This window comes from Pseudonaja textilis, chromosome Z (genome assembly GCF_049901715.1).
Source record: "Pseudonaja textilis isolate UNSWEBS1 chromosome Z, rPseTex1.2, whole genome shotgun sequence".
In the NCBI taxonomy this organism is placed as follows: domain Eukaryota; kingdom Metazoa; phylum Chordata; class Lepidosauria; order Squamata; family Elapidae; genus Pseudonaja; species Pseudonaja textilis.
This window is the reverse complement of record NC_142008.1, coordinates 111,034,555-111,056,491: the sequence shown is the minus strand read 5'-3', so window position 1 is coordinate 111,056,491 and position 21,937 is coordinate 111,034,555. Positions and strand designations below refer to the sequence as shown.

General features: G+C 41.7%; 1 pseudogene; it reads right to left on the bottom strand.

The window, feature by feature from the left end:
- Positions 1-1,755: 1,755 nt before the first annotated feature.
- On the bottom strand, positions 1,756-21,535 carry LOC148124259 (E3 SUMO-protein ligase KIAA1586-like; annotated as a pseudogene).
- Between the last annotated feature and the right edge of the window lie 402 nt (positions 21,536-21,937).

Sequence of the window (21,937 nt, the reverse complement as noted above, 5' to 3'; positions counted from 1 at the left end):
TTCGTGGTTTTTCTCAGAGTACCTCATGAGGAGGTCATGATCCCTTGATGCATACGATGTTTGTCCCTCTTGCTGCCGGGTATGGGTACCACATTTGTCTTGCCATACATCTGTGCTAGAGTTGCCTTGAAGGACTGGCAGGAACTCTTTTGCCTTTGGATTGAGCTTGGGAGTTGCTTCTTGATGTTTGTCTACTTGCTGAGAAATCTTCATTGTTAGTGTTGTCCTCAAAACTTTTAGGTTCTGCTTCTTTTTTCTTTTCCAGATACAAACTTTTGTATGACTTTTGGTGACTTTTAAGTAATGCAAGCTGGTGATCAAGTTTGCCAGTTGCCTTGTCCAACCTCTTGGGTGAGCAGGAACATACTATTTCAACTTGTTGGTGCCACTATTTCTGATAATGTGTTTTAAGGACATTTTCTTTTAGTTGTAAGTCAAGCCTGAGGAACTTTTTCCTGATTTCTTCTCGATTTGCAAACACACACTTCAAAGTTTCTTTTGACCTTGATATTTCAACTTGCTGCTGATTTGTACTTATTGCTATATCTTGATTACTGGGAATAGATATTTCCCCCCATTTCATATCTTTTCAGTTTCTCTTTCAGCATTAACATCTCTTTCTCTTGTTGTTTAATGATCTTAGTATGTTGACCAGGGGTGGGATTTCAAATTTCTTAACAACTGGTTCTGTGGACATGGCCTAATTTGTGGGTGTGGCTTGATGGGAGTGGCTTGTGAGTAGGTGGTCATGTGACTGGGGTGGGCATGGCTACATGGTCATGTGACTGGGGTGGGCATGGCTAGGTAGCAGGTGACTGGCAAACCAAATTTAAGTGGTCTTCACTTAATGACCAGGTCCTCGCTTAGTGGCCAGTTGCTTAGCAAGTGTTTTTTTTACCAGTTTCCAAGGCCTGGGGAGGCCCAGGCAAGTGGCCATGTGGCTGGCAACCCAAATTTAAGCAGTCCTCACTTAGTGGCCAGTTGCTTAGCCAGTGTTTTTTGACAGTTTCTAAGGCCTAGGGAACCCTGGGTAGGGCAGGGCAGGTGGCCATGTGAATGGCAAACTAGATTTAAGTGGTCCTCGCTTAATGGCCAGACCCTCACTTAGTGGCCAGTTGCTTAGCCAGTGTTTTTTGACAGTTTCTAAGGCCTAGGGAACTCTGGGTAGGGCAGGGCAGGTGGCCATGTGAATGGCAAACTAGATTTAAGTGGTCCTCGCTTAATGGCCAGATCCTCACTTAGTGGCCAGTTGCTTAGCAAGTGTTTTTTGCTAGTTTCCAAGGCCTGGGGAACCCCAGAGAGAGCAAGGTGAGGCTTGGGCAGCTACGAGGAGCTATGGAGAAGGCAAGGCTCGGCTCGGGCAGCTACGAGGAGCTACAGGGAGGGCTGGGCAAGGCTTGGGGAACTATGGGGAGGGCTGCAGAGGGCTAGGCGAGGCCAACTCAACATCACTTCTTTGCCCTAATGACTAAGTATTAAAAAAGATATACCAAAACAAAAGGTAGTTTATTATGTCACGTCTTTAATGCTTAAATAATAAAAAGGTACACAAAACTATATTGTTACATTTTAAAATATTAATCAAAAACCATTACATAACAAAACTTTACAAAAAACAATAAATCTTATTTAAAGTACTCCCAAATTGCTTTTCTATTATCGTCCCAAGTTATAGTTTTCTTGTGTTTAACATGAGCATCATCAACTGTGTGATGATGTGCCTGTAACCACTTTTTTACTGTAGGAACAGGGTCCCATTCTTGCACAGTTAAGCCAATTAGACTGATGGTCAGGAGGTTTGTTATATTGGAAACTGTAAGGCAACTTCTGCCCTCTGAACATATTATGTTCATCTGTGAGAAGCCTCATTCTGCCTCTGCTGAACTGACTGCAATAGTTTTAATAATATCTCTAGCCTTTTTAATGCTGCAAGGAATTGTATAATTTTTAGAATCTTTTAGTACATTTTCTATGAAATCATGATAATCATTAATATTGATTTCATAATTAAAAATTTGACCCAATGCAATCAGTTGTCCTTCAGCTGCTCTCCATGGAACCACCATTTCTTCAATGTCCCAATAATCTGCCTCCAAATAATTTAGACATTTTAATTGATCAATGTCTTTAAATTGGCAGCCTGTTTTTAAATGTTCGCAATCCATCATTCTTTTCTTCAAATTAGTTACAATGCTTTGTATAAATTTTTCATGAAGTCCCATAAATCAATGATTTTGTATAAAATTTATATTGTTAAAGGTTTCTGAAGTAATTAATTCATCAACCATATTTTCATATGCACCCTTTTCCTCTATAAGCATTTCAAATGATCTAATTGATCTTATCACAAGTTTTTCAGCCTTTATAATGTCTATGTTTCTCGCTTGCAATGCATTAGAAACAAGAGATATTTCAGTTAGCCCATCAATAATCAAGGCCAAATCAGTGAGAAAATATGAGTTTTCAAGATGGGCAGCCATACCAGAGTATTTTTTATTTGAACAGAAAAACTGATGTAGAGCTGGATAAGCCTGCCACACAGCTAGGGTTGATCTTAAACTACAGGCAGCCCATCTTGGTCCAAAAACTTTACCAATTTTTATAATTTCAATCTCAAGTTGTTCAGAAATTTTGTTAAGCTCAATTAGGTTCTTATTCAATTGATGGAAAATAGAGTATATTTTATCAATAAAATTTTGAAAATGATTAATTTGCTTTATTTCCCTAATAGAATCATCTAAAACAAATTGCAGACAATGGTTTAAACAGTGCCATATTATAATATTTGGAAACTCTTTGGCTATCCTAATGCATACCCCAGATTTTCTCCCAAGCATAACACTGGCTCCATCAGAGCAAAATCCAATTAAATGTTTCTCCAGACTATTTCTATTAAACCCAACTTTATTCAAATTTTCTATAACCGAACAACATATTGTCTCTGCATCTTGTTTATCTAATTCTACTAGTTCAAGGAAAATTGTTGGTGTGAAAGCTGGATCCTCAACTTTTAAGTACAGTATAAGATCTGGTTTGGAAGAGATTGTTGAGGCATCAATTATCAAACAGATTTTGTGAGTTTTCTCAATAATTTTGCTAAATAAATGTTTCCTGATATCTTTTGCACTGAAATCTACTATTGCAACTGCAGTTTTATGTGAATGCAAACCTGTTCCCAAACCTTGCCATTTTTTATTTGTAATTCAATCAGATCTATATATGAAAATGGTCTGCGTGTTTGTGCCAGACTATACACCGTTGTAAATACTCTACATGTACTACCCAGATATTTCTCAGTCATCTTCTCAAGTCCTTTGCTTATGACATCCTGCTCACATTGCTTCAACTTCTCTGTACAGATGTTGTGAGCCTTAGATGAGAAATGTTCCTTCAATTTCTTTCTGAGGGGAACTTGTAGGATTTCTTTATTCTTTCCTGATGGTTCAATTTGGTAATTCTTCCACTCCTTAGCTCCGTTGACACTTTTTTCTTTGCTCAAAATTTCAAATCTTCTGCAATGCTTGCAACCTAATTTGTTCTGGGAAATGTCCAATCCATCATATTTTCCTTAAAATTATTGTACTGCTGCAGTGACTAGCAGTCAGGAAGGTTCCCTTCAATGTATGATTCAGTTCTTCCAGTACCTGATGATGTGCTGGCTCTTTCCCTTGGTTGAGATGTGGATGATGTGCCAGCTGTTTCTTCTGGTCATAGTGTGGATGCTTTATTTATTTATTTATTTGATTTGTCAATCACTTTCAAAATCATAGGTATAAGTATATACATAGTTATGAATACATGAAATGGATATATAAAAGAAACAATAGGATAGGGATGGTAGGCATGTTGGCGCACATATGCACGCTCCTTACAGACCTCTTAGGAAAGGGGTGAGGTCAATAGTAGACAGTCTAAGGTTAAAGTTTTTGAGGTTCGGGGAAGAAACCACAGAGTCAGGTAGAGTATTCCAGACATTGACCAGTCTGTTGCTGAAGTCGTATTTCCTGCAATCAAGTTTGATGCGATTTACCTTGAGTTTGTATCTATTGTGTGCTCTTGTGTTGTTATGGTTGAAGCTGAAGTATTCATTGACAGGTAGGACATTACAATGTATGATTTTATATACTATACTTAGATCAGACCGAAGGTGGTATAGTTCTAGTTTTCTAGGTCTAGAATTTCAAGTCTAGTGGCATAAGGTATTCTGCAATGAGTAGAGGAGTGGAGAACTCTTCATGTGAAATATTTTTGGACTTTCTCAACTGTGTTAATATCAGATACGTAATCTGGGTTCCAGACTGATGAGCTGTATTTGAGTATTGGTCTAGCAAATGTTTTGTATGCTCTAGTTAGTAGTGTGATATTACCAGAGAAAAAGCTATATGGGATTAGGTTAACAACTCTTAATGCCTTTTTGGCTATGTAGTTACAGAGGGCTCTAACACTTAAATCATTAGAGATGAATACTCCAAGGTCCTTGACAGAGTTTGAATCATCAACAAGGTCTTGACTATTCAGCTTGTATTTTATTTTTTGATATTTTTTTTTGCCAATATGTAAGACAGAGCATTTATTTGTTGAGATTTCAAGTGCTGGCTCTTTCCTCTGATTATGGTGTGGATGATGTGCTGGCTTTGCTTTCTTTGATGGATGATGTGCTGGCTTTTTCTACTGGTCGTGGTGTGGATGATGTGCTGGCTCCGCTTTCTCTAGCCAAGACTACTTTCCTGGACCAACAGTCCCTAATAGAATGCTCTCTCTATAGCAGAGAGAGAGAAGCCAGGGGAAGCCATGTTTGGTCACTTAACCTTTTTATAATGCAGCTTAAAAATGTACTGAAGCTTTTTACAGCCTTATGCAGATATAGATAGATAGATAGATAGATAGATAGATAGATAGATAGATAGTACAAAAAAAAGATAATAGTACAAAATCATCTAAGAAGTTAGATTACAAATGGAATTGATAGGCACATTCACAGAGTAATACTGAATTCTTTTTCTGAAATTTATTCCTCAGTTCAAAAAACTGGAAATATATGAATTCAACATTGGGCTCTGCTAGTGTAGCTATTCAAGAGAATGTAGTGTCAAGGTTAGCAAAAATGGTAAAGCAACATATAGATTTAAATTTTCAAACCAGAAATATTTTTGTTGGCACCTACACAAATAAAGGGAGTACAATATGGAAGATGGCGGTGCCAAACTAGGAAGGTGAAGCTCTCGCTCCTGGAGCACTATCTCCCTATAAAGCCACCACCTGAACCAGAAATCACTTTTAAAGCTGCTGCTTGCACCAGTAACCGTGAGTAAACCTGATCCCAAAAAACAAGCCCCAAAACACTAGATTCTGAAGCCGTGGAGCCCTAATAATCCTAGAGGAGCTCCTGCTAATTGATCCGGAGCCCTCCTCTCCTTCCCCAGAGAACTGAAGCTCTTTCCATCGAGCCCTATTAACCACACTGGTGGAGCTCCTGAACTGGATCACTTGGAGCCTGCGGAGTGCAAACAACGTACCTTCATTTAAATCCCTCACACAGATGATAGAAGTATCTTCCACGCCAGACAACGCATTCCCATTAATATCCCCCACACACTTTCCCCGGAGTCACCTCGGACAGCTGGCAGGGAGAAACAAGGAGGGAGGAGAAAGCCCTGAGGCTCTTAGGAGCCAAAGGTTACCCTGGATGGCTGAGGAATGCTTTGGTTGTTGAGAGAAGAGGACAGACTCCTTGACTGACCCAAAGAAAACCCCTCCATCCAAACTAAAAAGAGAATTGCCAGCATAGCTAAATCAAAACCAGTAAGTCAGCTGAGACAGAAGTGAAAAAGAAAGGAAAGATCTTGTAACAGCGTGCTTAGTCTTGGTTAGAATCACTCCAATTTCTGCAGTGGAATTTTCCTTGGAAAGTGGGACTCAAAGGAGGAAAATAAATGTGATTAATGATCTGAAGTGACTGTCAGATTTAGTTAAAAAAAAAAGGTATTGCAACTAGAAGTAACTTTAAAAGTAAAGGACAGATTGGATTAGTTAACCCAAATTTCTGGACTGTATTTTTACTACTACTCAACTTGAAGAACTTTAGGAAACTATTGCAAAACAATCTTATTCAGAGACATATTGATTGTAGTTAAAGTGTTTTAATTCAGTGAGTTTTGCTCTCTTTCAAAAACCCAGCGTGCTTTGAACATCCTGTTACAGCCTTTTGTTTACAGAGTAATAACAGCAGCAATCAGAGCAATAAATTCCTCTTACCCAGTCTATCACAGCTGCCAGAAAAACAAACAACCCTTTCCTTAAAGACTCTCAATACTACCTCATTACTTTAATCAAACACCCATTAATTCATTACCTCAAAACTTACAACTTTTCTACCTCATCACCTACATCAATGATTAGATAATCAATTTCTATAAAATATTTTATTAATGGTTTAATTGATTTATTGTATTAATTGATTAGTGTGATTAGAGTGCTTAGTGCAAATAGTGCGATTACTGACTAGATTCATGTAATTTAATTGATTAGTAAAATCAGTGATTTAGTGAATTTAATTGAACAGTGTGACTAATGATTAGTGTAATTAATTGATTAGCAGTTAGTGTAATTAATTGATTAGGTTGATTGTTGCTTAGGAAATTATCTGACTAGAGAGATTACTGCAATTGATTGATTGGTGTGATATTGGCTATATTGATTACCCAAAATTGTTCCATTAATTAATTCAATCAACGTACTATCTTAACAAACCTACCATGCCAAGAAAAAAATCCAATGCCAAACCACAACCTAAAAAGAAATTAATCCCCACCAATGAACCACAAGACTCCTGCACATGCCTTAAATGCTACAAAACTCTAAAGGATAATGAAAACTCCATTAAATGTTCTCTGTGTAACAAATACGCTCATCATGACTGCTTGGGATTACCCAAGCAAATGATTCAATACCTAGAATCATGCAATGAGTTTCCATATCTCTGCAAATCATGCAGACCCAAACTGGATCTGTTGGAAAGAGTTGATACCATTGAAACACGATTAACATCCCTTGACACCATAGTAGCATCCCTGGATGCCTTAAAAGAAAGATTATCCAACCTCGAAAAAAAAGACACAATGCAAAAACCTGAACATCCAATAGCTACAAACCACATCTCTACCCAACAACCACAACCCAATCCACAACCCAATCCACAAAAAAACAAAACCAAGACAAATATTGATCCTCATCAGAGAAGCTGTTGAGCGTGAACGGAAACGTCCAAACACCATCTTATTTGGTCTAGAGGGCATCAATGATAATGATGACATCACAACTGTTCGAAACATCATCAGTGATTATCAAGCATCAAGCATCTCCCCTGATGAAATACTTGACATTTCCCGCATTGGCCGAGAGCTCAAAAACAGAGACGGCTCTGTGACCCCACGTTTCTGCAGGGTCATTTGCAAAAACGAATCAAGCAAACACAAATTCATTTACACTATAAATTCACTCGCCAAAACCAACACCAACCATAAGAAGCTCCGTTGTCGCCCTGACCTAACCATACAGCAACATGCCCGCTCCCGTGTACTCTGCACTGAACTCAAAAAACATCTAGACAATGGAGAGAAGGACCTGTACATTGACTACCATGCTGACTGTATCAAAAGTAAGTCACACATCCCGCAACTCAGCTTTAACCTTCAACCACAACCCTACCTCAACCAATCCACCATCACCCAAGACTAGGCACGCACGCCACTAACTACCTCAATTCCAACTACTGCTGGCCTTAAATGCAAGCTACTCAATGCAAGAAGCCTTGTAAATAAAATACCTGAATTTTTCCTCCTAGTAAATATGGCTAAATTCGACATTATATTTGTCTGTGAAACATGGCTCAATGCATCTCTCCCCGACTCCATTACCACAGTAAGAGACTATCATGTTTACCGATCAGATCGTGAAATTCATAGAGGAGGTGGTGTTGCTATCTTCTATAAAAAGTCGTTACATCTAAAAAATATCCAAGTTACCCAAGAGCTTGCTCTTCCTGAGACCATTATCTGTGAACTATCCTTAAATATCACAATTCAATTCTTACTATGTTACAGAGCACCTGATTATGACATCGAACATGTAAACAAGCTAAATACACTACTAACATGGGCAGCATCCTGCCCATACCCTTTTATCTTTCTTGGTGATTTCAATCTGCCTCATATTGACTGGACCCTAAATGAATGTACAACTGAAACCAAACACGCAACCTTCTACAATGCTGTTACAAATCTGGGACTGGAACAACTAGTAACCAACAACACTAGACTAAACAACTGCCTCGATCTCATCTTCTGCAATAGTTTGAATTTAATTTATGGAATACAAACTAAAGAACCCTTTTCCAGCAGTGACCACAATATGATTGACTTTTGTCTCAACATACATCCACACAAAAACCACCACAATGACATAATCCCCAGTTATAACTTCAAAAAAGGCAACTATGATCTTATAGACAACGATCTCTCATCCCTTGATTGGCAATCTCTATTCACTGGATGCAATACTGTTGAAGACCATTACAACATATTTTTACTTGAAGTCAAAAGAGTCATCAAACTATATGTACCAACAACAACTCCCAAAACAAAACAAAAAAACAGATTACCCATAACAATAAGGAAACTTCAATCCAAAAAGAGATCACTCTGGCGGAAAAACAAATCTGGTCACCTTGCCAATTTCAAAAGCCAATACAAAAATTTATGCCACCAGATAAAGACCGAATGAACCAATTATCACATTAAACAAGAGGAAAACCTTCTAAGCACCAATTCCACCCATGCTTTTTACAATTTTGTAAACAACAAACTAAAAGATTCAAGGTCCATCCCACCCCTGACAGGACCTAATGGTAAAGACTGCAACGACGACACCATTAAAGCCAACATCTTTAACACATTTTTTGGCTCAGTATTTGTAAACAGCAATGGAGCATGCCCAGTATTTCCTAGCCGAACCACAGATAACTACAATGATCTAATACATATCGATTTTACAGAAGACAATGTTGAAAAAGCACTTCGCAATCTAAAACCATCTCTATCTATTGGACCGGATGGAATATGTGCCTACTTCTTAAAAAAGCTATCCACTGCCATAGCCAAACCTCTAAGCATAATCTTTGAAAAATCTTTCAGGACCAGTTCCTTGCCTAACCTATGGTCACAAGCCACAGTCATCCCCATCTTCAAAAATGGAGACCCCAGCCTAGTTGAAAATTACAGACCAATCTCCTTATGCTGCGTCACCTGTAAAGTCATGGAATCAATTATTAACCAATCCATCATCCTCCACAACCTACTCTCCAATAAACAATTTGGTTTCAGAAAAAAACTATCCTGTAATCTGCAACTCTTACACTGCAAAAACATATGGACTACACAACTTGATCAGGGCAAAACAATAGATGCTATCTACATAGACTTCTGTAAAGCCTTTGATTCAGTGGTACACGACAAACTACTACTAAAAATAAAATCCTATGGTATCTCTGGACACCTGCATAACTGGATAGAAGCATTCCTGTCAAACAGACAACAAATGGTCAAAATTGGGAGCGTCCTATCAAATTCTGTACCTGTCAATAGTGGTGTCCCCCAAGGCAGTGTTCTAGGACCAACTCTCTTCATACTCTACATAAATGACCTCTGTGATCATATTAAGAGCAACTGCGTCCTTTTCGCTGATGATGTAAAGCTGTTCAATACCACAGACAATACTGCTACCCCTCAAAAAGATCTTGACTATGTATCAGAATGGTCAAACAAATGGCAACTTAAAATCTCAACAAATAAATGCTCTGTCTTACATATTGGCAAAAAAAAAAATCAGAAAATAAAATACAAGCTGAATAGTCAAGATCTTGTTGATGATCCAAGCTCTGTAAAGGACCTTGGAGTACTCATCTCTAATGATCTAAGTGCTAGAGCCCACTGCAACTACATAGCCAAAAAGGCATTAAGAGTTGTTAACCTAATCCTACGTAGCTTTTTCTCTGGTAATATCACACTACTAACTAGAGCATACAAAACATTTGCTAGACCAATACTTGAATACAGCTCATCAATCTGGAACCCACATTACATATCTGATATTAGCACAATTGAGAAAGTCCAGAAATATTTCACAAGAAGAGTTCTCCACTCCTCTACTCGTTGTAGAATACCTTATGCCACCAGACTTGAAATTCTAGAACTAGAAAATCTTGAATTACACCGTCTTCGGTCTGATTTAAGCATGGTATATAAAATCATACATTGCAATGTCCTACCTGTCAATGAATACTTCAGCTTCAACCATAACAACACAAGAGCACACAACAGATACAAACTTAAGGTTAACCGCACCAAACTTGATTGCAGGAAATACGACTTCAGCAACAGATTGGTCAATGTCTGGAATACTCTACCTGACTCTGTGGTTTCTTCCCCGAACCTCAAAAACTTTAACCTTAGACTGTCTACTATTGACCTCACCCCTTTCCTAAGAGGTCTCTAGGGGGCGTGCATAAGCGCACCAACATGCCTACCATCCCTGTCCTATTGTTTCTTTTATTTTTCTTTTATTTTTCTTATATGTACCCTGTCAGCCTCAAGATCTCTTCGGGTACCCCAACTATTATCCTTTATTTCTCCCTTAGTATCTCTACTACTAGGCTTACTTCTTTCGGCTGTCATTAGCAACGGGGGAGGGGTAATTGTGGGGGGAAGAGAGCTGGAGGTGTTTTGCATTCTTTTACTGTGGGCAGAAGAAGGGGGATTTCTTCTTTCCAATTTTCCATTTCTTTCCTAGCCTCTATCCTTTTTGCGCAGCTGCGAGGTCTTATCAAAATATGTCAAGGTCAACGGACAGAGGCCTCATCACTACCTGAAGATGCTCACATGATCATATTCGAACTTTTAATTGGCAGAGACTTCTGGACTTTGGGGGTGGGAACAATTCCATTTCTTTGTATGTGTGATCTGCGCGCCAAATTCTCACTTTCGGAATTCCATTTGTAGCTTCCTTTTCATCGTCCAGTAAAAGAAGAACTTTGCTCTGAACCATGGAGTCTGAGTATTTCTTTCTTGGATTTTGAAAGGAGCACAAACCGACATTATTCCGAAAGTCCCCATCAGCCCACCCGGAGAAAACACCAATTTTTCTTCCGAGGGGTTTTCACATCATGTCATCTCCAGCCAGCGAGGAGGATGAGCAGGGAGCTGTGGGGGCAGCAAATGCTGTTACCAGAGATGCCAGCCACCGATTTGTTAGCTGACCTTACACTGGAAGAAACTCCAACCGAGATGCCCAGATGGTCGTTAGGAGTTGGATGGAAAAATCCGGAAGACCCCCTCCTGGAATCACTGTAAGTCGAAGAGGTGCGAGGGAACGGCTGTGGCAGGGGGGAGGAGATGGAATGCAGGCTGGATCAAGCCGGGAAAAGCTTTAAGGATGCTTCTGAGAAACCCGGCAGGGCTCCAACATATGAGGGGGGAAGAGAGAGCGAGTTCAGCCTGGGGAAGTCGGGCTGCCACCACCCCCCTGGCCCATCCCACGCCGGCGCAACCACCAGCTCCCGTCTGGGGAGCCCCAGCAGCGGGGGTAATGCCTAGAAGACGCCACCTGCCCTCCTTAGATGTGAAGTTTGGAGGAAATCCCAAGGACTTGGGGTTTTTCCTGGTGCAGGTTGGAAGCTATATGGCAGAATATGAAAGGGAGTTCACCTCTGAAGCAGCCAAAATAAGATGTGTTACCAGAACCCTGGAGGGGATGGCAGCTGACTGGGTGGTGGCTCTGTATAATGATAACTCCCCCAACTGCGAAGCCTTGATGTTTTTATGACTGCCTTGAGGAGGAGGTTTGAAGACCCTCTGGCAGAGAGAAGGGCCAGGATCAGGATGAAAACCATAACTCAAGGGGAAGATCAGTTGCTGACTACACCCAGAGTTCAGACAGCTGGCATATCGCATTCGAGGCTGGTCCCAGGAAGCTCTAATAGAAGCCTACAAAGATGGCCTAAATGAAGAGGTATACCACATGTGCATCTCCAGAAGGGATCCCCATGACTTGCAGTTGTGGTACCTGTTAGCGGAAGAGGTGGAAATAGATCTAGCCGAAGTAGGCGCAGAGAGGAGGCTCCGCATGGAGCACCATGCTCCTCCTCGGCTCCGAGAGATCCCTAAGCCCCGGAAGGGAGGGGTGATGACAAGGGCCAAATCCACTGCCTGTTTCCGTTGTGGGAAGGAAGGCCACCGAATTGCGGATTGTCGAGTCAAACCAGATCCAAAAAAAGGACGGGGCCCTGGAAGGAAGGCCGAATCCTCCCCAACCAGGCCTCATGAAACCGGGCTAACAATAGGGGAGGTTGTAGAAGTCACTCCCCCCAGCGGAAAAGAGCTGGTACCCCCGACTCCTCCCGGCGAGAGTGAGACCGACTCGGGAAGATGACGTCTCGGTAAGTCCCAACCGGGGCCCCCTTACCATTCCAATTAAATTAAGGGTGCCCACCTCGGGTACTGAGGGGGAAATGCTGGCCTTATTGGACTCAAGGGGTGCAACGAGGTGCCTAATTAGCATGAAAGTAGTTAAAGGCATGGGCATTGGACTGAGAAATTTGAAAACGCCCATATCCTTTTACCAATTAGATGGGTCTGAAGCGGGGGTTGCCCTGCACGGTTTATAACGGAGCCCTTAGAGATGACCATGGGAACCCACAGCTAGACCTTGTGCTTTATTGTGGCTCCCGGATGGAACACTCTCTAATCTTGGGATTGCCCTGGCTTCGGAAATGGAATCCCCAAGTAAACTGGAGAAAGGGGTGGATACGGATTCGTACTGACCAACCTCCAGGAAGGGGAGGAGCAAACCCCCTTAAACTGGGGGAGAATCCCCATCCCAAGCCCCAAACCCCTGCTGAGACAGCTTCCACAGGGGCCGAACGCATAGAAGGGGGAGGAGAAAATCCTCGAAGAGTACTGGGACCTAAGAGAAGTTTTTAGCGAAGAGGCCTCCGATGAGCTCCCTCCCCATCGGTCAACCGATTGCAGCATTGAATTTCTACCGGGGTGACACTCTACCAAACCAAAGATGTGATTCGATGACCCCAAAGGAGTTAGAGGAATTGAGATCGCTTATCGACAAGAATTTGAAACGAGGGTTCATCCAACCTGCCAGACCTCGGTGGCGGCCCTGTGATGTTCCGCGAGAAGAAAGATGGCTCAAGCGCTTGGTGGTGGACTACCGAAATTTGAACGCGGTATCCGTGGAAAATGTGTACCCTCCCTCTAATGAAGGACATGTTGGCTCACCTGGCCAAGGGAAGATCTTCACGAAACTGGACTTGAGGGAGGCCTATTACCGAATCCGAATTAAAGAGGGAGACGAGTGGAAAACTGCATTCAATTGCCCAATAGGTTGCTTCCAATTCAATGTTCTCCCGTTTGGCCTACAGGGGGCACCAGCTGTCTTCATGCAATTGATCAACCAAGTGCTCCACGAACATTTATACAAGGGGTTTTGGTCTACCTTGACGATATCCTTATCTACTCGGAGACCAGGGACCAACATGTGAAACTGGTACGGTCCGTGCTGCACAAATTGCGCGCTGCCAAATTGTACGCCAAATTGTCCAAATGTGAGTTCCATCAAGAAAGATTGACTACCTGGGATATCGTATCTCACCCGAGGGTCTTGAGATGGACCCGGAGAAGGTACGAGCCGTATTGGAGTGGGCCCCACCAAGAACCCGAAACAACTTCAAAGTTTCCTTGGATTTGCTAACTTTTACCGGCAATTCATCCCATGTTTTGCTAAAATAGCCATGCCTATCACCAACCTCCTAAAAACAAAGGGAGAAGCGAAGCCAAAGCCTAGCCAGCCGTTGAATTGGTCTATGGAGTGCCAAGCCGCTTTTGAGAAGCTAAACGACTATTTGCTGCCGACCCAGTGCTAAAGCATCCGGACATGGATGTCCCCTTCGTGATCCAAGCTGATGCAAGTGATGTAGCGGTAGGAGCGGTCTTACTTCAATTAAACGAAGGGGACACTACAACCGTGTGCCTACACATCCCGTAGAATTAACTGACACTGAACGAGATGGGCTGTCTGGGAAAAGAAGCTTTTGCAGTCTGCTGGGCTCTAATGACCTGGAGGCATTTTCTGGAAGGCGCGAGGCACCCATTTGAGGTTTGGACTGATCATGGCAAAACCTGGAGGCCTTAAAAACGCCTCGGAAACTATCTCCTAAGCAAGTTAGGTGGGCCCAGTACTTCAAACGATTCAATTTCTTTCTGAAGTACATCCCAGGAGGAAAGAATTTTATGGCGGATGCTTTATCTAGGATGCCACAATACAACAGTGTTCGAAAAGAAGTGATAAGTCCGATTGTGCCCACCACACAGCTGGCAGCACCAGTGGTCACCAGGCGCAAAAGAAGAAACAAGAGGCAGATCTGTCCAATGATTTGATCGAACAATTTAAAGAAGCTTTGAAAACAGATGAATGGTTCCAGGCAAATGCAAATAACTGCACTGTTAGAGATGGGTTAGCCTGGATGGGAGCGAAAGCTGTATGTACCTAAGACACTGAGGAGCCAAGTATTACAACAAACTCATGATTCCAAGGCAGCGGGTCAACTTTGGTTTCGTGAAGACCTTACACCTGGTGAAACGGCAGTTCTGGTGGCCCTCTTTGAAAAAAAGACATTGAAACTTATGTAGCAAGCTGCCCAGTTTGCGCCTCAGCCAAGAGACCTCCCGGTAAGCCGCCAGGTCTGTTGCAGAATGTGGCCAGGCCAACTGCCCCTTGGAAGGAAATCTCTATGGACTTTATAGTAGATTTACCTGAGAGTGCTGGGCACACGGTGATCTGGGTGGTGACCGACTTGTTTTCCAAACAGGCACACTTCATACCTTGCACCAAGATTCCTCGGCGAAGTCGTTAGCCAAACTGTTCATTATACACGTCTACAGACTGCATGGTGTTCCTGAACGTATAATATCAGATCGAGGAGTTCAATTTACCTCGAACTTCTGGAGGGAATTTTTGAAGTTGATAGGCTCCACCCAAGGGTTAAGCTCGCCCCACCACCCCCAAACTAATGGGGCCTGCGAGAGGACTAACGGGGTGCTAGAGCAATATCTCCGATGTTACATAAATTATCAGCAAGACAACTGGGTGGACCTGCTACCTTTTGCCAAGTAGCGTATAACAACTCCGTTCACAGCAGCACTGGTTTTACCCGTTCAAAGTGGCCACGGGACAAGATTTTGTACCCATACCTGAACTTCCTCGCGAGAAACCCAATATCCAGTCATTGGATGACTGGATATCTCAACTACAACTCAATTGGCCAGTCGCTCGCAAAGCTCTGGACGATGAGCGCATCAATCCCATAAGAAGTTTGCAGACAAGAAAAGAGCCCCACAACAGTCGTATCAAGTAGGCGACAAAGTATTCCTCTCAACCAAGTATCTGCAAACCACTCAGAGATCAAAGAAGTTAGGCCCTAAGTATGTGGGGCCTTTCCTATTGAGCGAATTGTGAATCCCGTGACAGTTCAATTGACGCTACCAAAGACTCTTCGTCGCATTCATCCTGTTTTCCATGTCAGCCTGCTAAAACCCGAACACACCTGTACATTGAGACCGACCCAGACTGATCCCCCGTCCCATTGTTGATTGAGGGTGAACAACATTTTGAAGTTAAAGAGATTTTAGACTCTCGAAAAAGGAGGGGTCGCCTACAATATCTTGTAGCCTGGAAACATTTCCCCCCCTCTCATGCTGAGTGGGTGAACGAAAAAAGACGTTAGGGCTCCTGACCTGCTAAAGAAATTTTATACAAAGTATCCTGATAAACCATAAGAATGTATGCAATGCTTAACATATCTTTTATTCTCTCTTACAGGGACTAATGTCCTTTTTCTAGGGGGTCCGAATGTCAGCCTCAAGATCTCTTCGGTACCCCAACTATTATCCTTTATTTCTCCTTAGTATCTCTACTACTAGGCTTACTTCTTTCGGCTGTCATTAGCAACGGGGGAGGGGTAATTGTGGGGGGAAGAGAGCTGGAGGTGTTTTGCATTCTTTTACTGTGGGCAGAAGAAGGGGGATTTCTTCTTTCCAATTTTCCATTTCTTTCCTAGCCTCTATCCTTTTGCGCAGCTGCGAGGTCTTATCAAAATATGTCAAGGTCAACGGACAGAGGCCTCATCACTACCTGAAGATGCTCACATGATCATATTGGAACTTTTAATTGGCAGAGACTTCTGGACTTTGGGGGTGGGAACAATTCCATTTCTTTTGTATGTGTGATCTGCGCGCCAAATTCTCACTTCCGGAATTCCATTTGTAGCTTCCTTTTCATCGTCCAGTAAAAGAAGAACTTTGCTCTGAACCATGGAGTCTGAGTATTTCTTTCTTGGATTTTGAAAGGAGCACAAACCGACATACCCATTTTATGTATTCATAACTATGTATACACTTATACTTATTATCTTGTAAACAATTGACAAATCAAATCAAATAAAAAAATAAAAATATATATATATTTAATGTTACACGTGTTAAGAGCAGCTAGAATTATGTTTGCCACAACAGAGGAAAAATGAAGAGATCCCCATAGATGAAAATGAAATTAAAAAATTACAATGGATAGAAATGGATAGAGATAAGAGGTAGAAGTAGGGTGAAGAATGATCATTGCTATGTATGAATTAAATACAGAAGGGTGATAATTATAAACATGTTGATATAATGAACAAAATTAGAAATAAGCCAATACAAAGAAATTTAACTAATTTTTCTGTTACATTGCTGTACTTATTGATATTTGTTTCTGCTTTGCTTTTTCATTTATGAAATATATTATAATACTTTATAATATTATATAAGTATAATAGAATTACAGAGGAAAGGTAAAGTAAGGATATATTGTTATAGAATAGATTGGTGATGATGAAATGAACATTATAAAGTAGATTAAGTAAAAATGGTGATTTGCTCGCATGAAATGATGTAATATCAGTAAAGTCCAGTAAGTAATTAATAATAGTAATAATATAAATATATATAGTGGATTTATGATATAAGGATTAATGCAAATTGGAAGGGAAAGACTGCAGAGATTGTGCACAAGTGATTTGTACCAACTGACACACTGTATGTAAGATGATGGTTTATGTTTCATGGTTTGTTTTGTTTATGTTTGTGTTTAAAAAAAATAAAAAACTTTTATTTAAAAAAAAATCCATTTATGTATGCAGGCAACTTCTTGTTACATTAATGTTGCTATATGTGATGACCTGTAGTCTCCCAAAATAACCCCAAACCCAAAACATACATTAAAGTCCGGTAATACCTTCAACTTAAACTTCACTGTTTTATTAGGCACAGTTTAAAGTCACAAAAGTAAATGAGACAAAAGGAAACCAAAACAAACTGCATTGATGAGAGTTCTGAAGCAAGCCAAGATAATTAATCATACATTCCAGGAAGATACAGGAAGAGTCCATGGGAAGAACACCAACAAAGATAAACCTCTTTCAAAGGAAACAATAAACTTTGACTCCAGCAATCCTGACTGCACAGTTACAAACTTATATACATAGCTCCCAGCTGCAAGCCACAAAGAGGATCATGATAATCTCCTCTTCCTCAGAGTCAGTCTCCACCAGGGGCATGACACTATCCCCCCCCCACAGGGCCCCCTCCCCCTGGACGAGGCAGACAAGGACATTGAGGAAACCAAGCATGAAAGTCCTGGACCAAACGAGGAGCATGAACATGAGCGGCATCAACCCAGGCAAAGTCCTCTGGTCCATAACCTTTCCATGCCAACAAATACTGAAATTGGCCTTGCAACTGGCATGAATCTCAGATGCTAACCTCTTCATACTCCTTCTCTCCCAGAGGGTCTGCTGGGGCTGGCTGAGATGGAGCCGATCTATGCAGACTGGCAGCTGAAGCAGGGACTAACAGGGAATGATGAAAAACAGATGGATGGATACACATGGTCCATGGCAGGGAGAGATGATAAGCCACAGGAATGATCACTGTCTCGACTGGAAAAGGTCCCAAGTAATGGTGATAGAACTTTTTCAATGGTGGTGTCATTGGGAAATATCGAGTAGAGAGCCAGACCCAATCGCCGACCACTAAAGGCGGAACATCGTGATGATGTCTGTCTGCAAACCATTTATAATCCTCCTTGGCTCTCTCTAGTTGATCGTGGACCATGTGGTGCATGACTTCTAACTTCTGCAAGAACATATCCACTGCCGGAACTGGAGAATCAGATGGGGCTAAAGGGAAAAGTCATGGATGAAACCCATAGTTAGCAAAGAAAGGGGACACACAGGTGGATGCATGTTGAACATTGTTATAAGCGAATTCTGCCACTGGGAGCACTTCCACCCAATTGTCTTATTGAGTATTGCTGAAACAGCAGAGGTACTGCTCCAAAATAGCATTCACTCTATCTGTCCCCCCATCAGTTTTGGGGTGATGAGCAGACAACAGACACACCTGAACCTGCAGTTTCATGAGTAGGGTCTGCCAGAAGCATGCCATAAATTGTATCCCCCGATCTGATACCATGCGGTCTGGTAATCCATGCAATCAGAAAACATGGGAGATAAACAATTGAGTCATTATCTTGGCCGATGGAAGACCTGCACATGGAATAAAGTGGGCCATTTTAGTCAACATATCCACCACTAAAATGGTTCTAGCACCATTTGATGGTGGTAACTCAACGATGAAATCGAATGAAACTGCTCCCCATGGTGTGGGCAAGGGCTGCAAAAGACCAAGGGGTACACCAGGAGCATACTTGGCTTGGTGACAGATCCCACAAGGACGCCACATATCCTGACACATCATGTTTAAGTTTCAGCCACCAAAATGTCCTAGAGATGAGGTGCAGTGTTTTGAACACTCCAAAGTGTCCCGCTGCTGGACTATCATGACATTGACATAAAATAAGGCCTCAAAGAGGACCTCCAGGCTCATAAATGCAATCACAGAACAACAGGTCCCCAATATATGCCCAAGGAGTCTCTTGTCTCCCATTTCATCAAATTCTCGATATCGAACTACCACAAATGGGTCCTGATGCTGCACCTCCTGAATACTCACTCGAAGATCCACAGGTTCCTCAGTGGCCACAAACAGCTCCAATGGAATTATTGTCCGGAGCAAGATTTTATCCTTCCTTCGGGTATACTGGGGCTTCCAAGATAGGGCATCAGCACATTGATTCCCTCCACTCAGAACAAAGGTCACCCAGAAATCAAATCGAGCAAAGAATAAGGACCGTCTCATGTGATGCTGGTTCAATGTCCGAGCTGTATGTAGGTGTTCCAAATTGTGATGATCCGTCTGAACCTCAATTTGGTTATGAGCCCCCTCCAGGTGGTGCCACCATGTCTCAAAAGTGACCTTAACTGCCAATAGCTTCTTGTCCCAAATAGTATAGTTGCACTCTGGAGTGACAACTTCCCGGAATAATAAGCGCACGGGATCAAGATGCCTGCAGGAGCATAGGCCTGGAGGAGCACCGCACCAACAGTCACATCAGAAGCATCTGTTTCCATCACAAATGGCTGGCCTGGATCAGGGTGTTTGAGGATAGGCTTGGAAGCAAAGGCGACTTTTAACGCCTCGAAAGCTGCCTGCTCCTCAGCACCTCAATGGAACTTCTCCCTCTTCTTCAGCAGATTAGAAAGGGGAGCAGTCAAGGCAGCAAAGTTGGGAATAAATGTGCGGTAGTAGTTTGCAAACCCCAACAGTCATTGCACATCCTTAATCCACTGTGGAGGTTCCCACACCTGCAACGATTGTATTTTTCCAGGTCCATTTCCACCCCGGCAGGTGAAATACGATGACCCAAGAAGTCAATCATGGTTTGTGCAAACTGACACTTCTCACACTTAGCAAACAGGTGGTTATCACACAAACATTGCAACACCAGCTGCACATGTTGCCAGTGTTCCTGCAGGGAGTCTGAGTAAATTAAAATGTCATCTAAATAAGTGAGGTAGCGGTTGGTGTGTGTTTTCTTCTGCTATATGGTGTGTCCTAGTGTGCCATTTTTTTTGTAGATTATGCAAACCTGTTCATGGAAGAATTCAAATCCAGAGCCCTGGCTAATGCCACCCACAAACCCAAACTATGATTAAGATACATCGATGACACATTCGTGATTTGGCCCCATGGAAAAGAATACCTAAACAATTTCCTAACACACCTAAACAGCACACGCCCCAAAATCAAGTTCACCATGGAAACGGAAACAAACAAACAGCTACCATTCCTAGATGTACTAATCTACAAAAAACCAGATGGCACACTAAGACACACCATATACCAGAAGAAAACACACACTAACCACTACCTCAACACCCAATCCCACCACCACCCAGGACAGATAAACTCCGTGGCCCAAACACTAATCACCAGAACCAAATGCCTGGCAGACAAGACACACATAAAGACTGAACTAGGCACCCTGACTAAAGTACTGACAGCCAACGGCTTCCACAAAAGCAAAATCACTGGCTTGATCCACAAAAACACACTGAGACATAATAGAGACCTAGAAGATGAACAGACCTATGCAACAGCTGTCCTGCCCTACATAAGAGGTACTACAGACAAAATCAGTAAGATACTACACAGGCATCACATCAAGACTGCCTTCAAAACAGACAGAAAAATAGCAGCCATCCTTAGAAACCCCAAAGATAAAATTGACCTGGAAAACCACTGCATATACGAAGTTCCCTGTGCATCATGCCCGGCCGCATACATTGGACAGACCAATAGAAGAATAAGTTCCCGCCTGGATGAACACAAAAATGCAGTCAAAAAGCTGGAACACACTTCCTTACTAGTCCAACACATGGAAGCCACAGGTCATAGCATCAACTTCAATGGCACCAAAACCCTAGCCACTATAGAAAACCCCAGCCACAGAATCATCAGAGAAGCCATAGAGATTGAAAAAAGACCAGAAAGCATGAATGATAACAACCAATTTTAAAGTAGAATCTTAAATATTGCCTTCTTTCATGCTCAGATTAAATGAAATGTCTTCTCTAACATCATGGAAGAAATTATGCTTCTTTTGGGGGGACATCAGTTAATAGGTACTAATATGTTAGATAATTCAACTGCCACTCCATATTTTAAAAAACACGGGTTATTTCAAGATGAATCTAGATTGTTAAAACTGTGCATTTACCATATTCCATAAGCTATACCATATTATGTTTACCTATTTGTTACATAGCCATCAAAACTAATAATAAAACATCAATATTTTGGACTTTGAACTCCAAAGTTGCAATCAAGAGTGAATGGGATTTGGAGCCTTGAAAGAAAATGGGGTACTCTTCTCCTCCAAAATGCAATGGTACCCTTTTGAAAGCCAACAATAAGCAAATTTAATTTGTGAAATGATTACCTGGTAGGATGAGTGACTGTTGGATAAAAATCATTTTCATAACCAATATTGTTCAAACGCTATGAAAACTTCACTTGTGGCACTGCTCATTAAAAACAAAATACTTGCAGTGCTATTTTACCACACTCATCTGCAAAAGGATATTACGCTTGTATGGTGACAAAATATGTATTTCCATTTCCAGGTTCATAACTCCAATCTACTAGCAAACCTTGACCTTAGAATTTATCATCACAGAGATCAACAGAAATCCTAATATTTTACCCAATCACACCCTCGGTTTCCAGATCTATAATACTTACTTCATGACAAGTTGGACATATCAGGCCTCAATGGAGCTTTTCTCTAGAAAGGGGCAGTTCCATCCTAACTATAATTGTGATACACAGCACAGACCAATAGCTGTCCTTGGAGGACCTACATATGTGTGTACATA